Here is a 3,462-nt window from a genome sequence, read left to right as displayed (position 1 = left end):
GATGATTCTAATGTAAATGAAATGTTGTTAATGCATATACGGGGAATCAAATATACCGTAGATTTTTATGTATTTGTATTGTTTTGAACTGTTAAATATGCCAAGAACTGTCTATTTTGAACTGTGATCTTACATTAGATTCAATGGTTTAGGGATGGTTTTCTATTGTGAAACAGAAGATTCTTATGTTTTCGAATTGTTCCAAAAAGTGAATTGCATGGTAAACGTATTGTTTTGGGTAGTGATTTTATTTATGGTTCCACATTTGATTCAATTGTTTTGGAATTGTTTTCTATTGTGAAACAGAACATACTGTTTGTACTGTATTTACATTGAATTCAATGGTTTGGGTATCGTTTTCTATTGTGATACCTTGTGTGATACAGAAGATTCTTATGTTTTCGAATTGTTTCAAACAGTGAATTGCACGGTAAACGTATTGTTTTGAGTAGTAATTTTATTACTGATTCCACATTTCATTCAATGGTTTGGGAATTGTTTTCTATTGTGATACACAAGATTCTTATGTTTTCATATTGTTCTTTGAGCACTGACTTAATTACACATTAGATTCTATTGTTCTGAAATTGCTTTCAATTGTGATTACGGAACATACTGTTTTGCCCTATCCAAAGGTTTGGGAATTGTTTTCTATTGTGAAACAGAAAATTCTAATGTTTTGGAATAGTTTTATTTTACAAGCGATTATGAACATTTTGGCATGATTTGATCTATTTCTGCTTTTTACTTTTGTTACTGATTGCTTGAGAAAATTCTGAAAAACAGTGAATCTGAACTATCTTTATGCATTTGGACTAGAAGCTTGTATATTTTATGCTACATTCAGGGCTACATTTTAAGAACACAGATCGAACAATTATCTAATATTTGAATCAATCATGTCGTAAATCGAGTAATGTTTAATTGCATTAATTATTGAAGCTTGGGCTCCCATGCCCCACCAGCCAGATAACTGGGTTTAGCAGACTAAGCATTATATGTGGCAACACTATAAGCGGCATGATGGAACCGTGCCTAAGCGCGCTAAGTGTTATTAGACCACTAATGTAGTTGCATTTAGTGGGTGATGAGGTACAAAAGTAACATTACAGCGTGCTTAACCATTATTGTAGCACTAAAAAAACTCGATATACTACAACTTGAACCTATACTTGAACATCATTCGAAGCGTTAAAATGCAAGATATTGCATAGATTAAGTTCGTTAAATGTTGACTTTACACAAGCTTCTATGTTCTTTGAAAAGTTCTTCAAATATTCGAATCGCTCATTTTATTGTTCAATAAACGTCTAATTGCATTAATGGATGAAGCTTGGGCTCCCATGTCCCACCAGCCAGATAACTGGGTTTAGCAAACTAAGCATTATATGTGGCAACACTATAAGCGGCATGATGGAACCGTGCCGAAGCGCGCTAAGTGTTATTAGACCACTAATGTAGTTGCATTTAGTGGGTGATGAGGTACAAAAGTAACATTACAGCGTGCTTAACCATTATTGTAGCATTTATGGACATTTGATGAACTACAGCTTGTGGAATACAGCATACAATATAGAATTTGATTCAAAGGCATGCATGTGTTCCAAGTTTAAAGAGCGAACCTATATTTAAAAACCTTGCAAAGCTACCAAATGCAAAAGATGGTTCTACGGTCCTACTCAGTAATATGTTTCACATTTGATTTCACGAAAAAAAGTTTGATGATGAAACTATTGCAGTCAAGATTGCAGTCAAATTAAAGGAAGGGAAAATTAGTATTTTTACAATAAGTCCGTTGGCCCTCATGCAGATCTTGCTTAGATCGGCATTCAACAAGCTCTGGGTTGATTGCTTATGCACCGCGCACCGGCTTGACGTCCTTGTCACTGTTGAGAGATGAGAAGGGGTTATTAATAACGAAACGTGGGTTCAAATATAACTTAGAATTTTATGTACAGTGCCGATTCGTTCGTTGGGGGCTCATGAGATGGGCTGCCTCGATGGTTAGATGTTTGCAGATTGGGGCAAAACCCAACTTAAAAGTAGTGTCCGAGGTACTGTCAATGTCAAAATCGAAGGCGCTGTCGCATCGCCGGTCCTGTATACAGAACGTTTGTGCAAGTATATTAAGTCAATAATCAATAATTTTTAAATGCCAGTAGTTTCTCTGTGCGTCGATACATACTTTCTGGGGCGGTCTTTAAATTAGAAAACCATGATGCTCCCTTTATCTAAAGCTCGCAACTTTTTCTTGCTATATTTCCATTTTTTTCAATATTTTCTTTTAATATTTTTTTTAATACTGGTACAATAAAATTAGCCCTTTGCAAATGTTAGTTTAGAAAACTTTAAAAAAATCTTAAATATAGGTAAAAAGTACTAATTAGATGATTTTATTATATTATGAAAAAGGTCGAACCAACCCTGGGAATTTTTCTGGGAAAGTGTGATTCGCTACCAGCCCTGCCCTGCCAACTCAACTTCTCGCCTCTCGGCTCTCGCAAAAGCGCAAACAAAACACATACAAACTTGTTGAAATGCCGCAACTGTTGAATGATTCAGCACTGCACCACACACTATATTTTCTCCCGTGAGGAAAATGCGGAAATTCACGCAGCTGAGCGTGAATTTTCTACATTTTCCGCACACAAAACTGCTATTCGGAATTTTTTACCGCTGACGACCGAGCTGACTACAACAAAACTTGGCTGTCATCGATACACACTGTTTCGGAATTACTCAAAAACCCAAGCAAAAACCCTTTTTTTTCAAACGTCCAGACCATTGAAAAACAGTACATTTCAATGTTACTGATACATTCTATTGTAAACTAATGGTTTGAACGCTGAATCCAACAGTAACAAAGAATTCAAATGTTAATCTATTGTTTGGGTATGTAACCATGGAATCTAATGTAAATCTTTTGTAATCATTAAAAAGAATCAAATTTTAAAAATACTGTACAATACATTCACAATAGAAAGCAATGTTAACATAAGAATCTGTGGTTTTTCAATTGTTTTTCCCATAGCCTTAATTGTTCGTTTTTATCCGGGTAGCCACGTCGGGTCAGCTAGTAAATCAATAATAACACATACAGTGTTCGTTTTCTTTCCAAATTTATGGTTAAACTGTTCTCTCACCATTTGCTATGCGATGAATTGTCTGAAAAACTGGATAGTATATTGACAGTAAGCTTTACGGCTTTGCGAAAAATTTGTTCGAGAAAACGAGAGATTTTTTATGGTAACCAATCTTAACCGCCTATTCCACATACTGTAAATTGGCGGATTACCATTTGTCAAACTGGCAAATCTGTACATGGTATGGTTATCATACTGTTATCTCACACAGTCTGAGAATTGGTTTAATGACAATTGCAAATGGTCATCTACAGTATAAGAAACCTTGCGTTTAAAGTTAGTGATTATGCGGGTCTGCACGAATCTGGCGTACTGCTCA

The 3,462-nt window shown here is 35.4% G+C and overlaps 1 long non-coding RNA gene across 1 annotated transcript; it reads right to left on the bottom strand.

The window, feature by feature from the left end:
- Positions 1-227: 227 nt before the first annotated feature.
- Positions 228-3,060, bottom strand: LOC115268482 (uncharacterized). Its single transcript, XR_003898305.2, has 2 exons — positions 2,530-3,060; positions 228-1,886 (listed from the first exon to the last, which is right to left on the bottom strand). It is a non-coding gene; the product is annotated as an uncharacterized LOC115268482 (long non-coding RNA).
- Between the last annotated feature and the right edge of the window lie 402 nt (positions 3,061-3,462).

The sequence above is a fragment of the Aedes albopictus genome, chromosome 2 (assembly GCF_035046485.1).
Source record: "Aedes albopictus strain Foshan chromosome 2, AalbF5, whole genome shotgun sequence".
NCBI lineage: Eukaryota > Metazoa > Arthropoda > Insecta > Diptera > Culicidae > Aedes > Aedes albopictus.
Note: the sequence above shows the minus strand (reverse complement) of the source record. Positions and strands in the feature narration are given on the sequence as shown.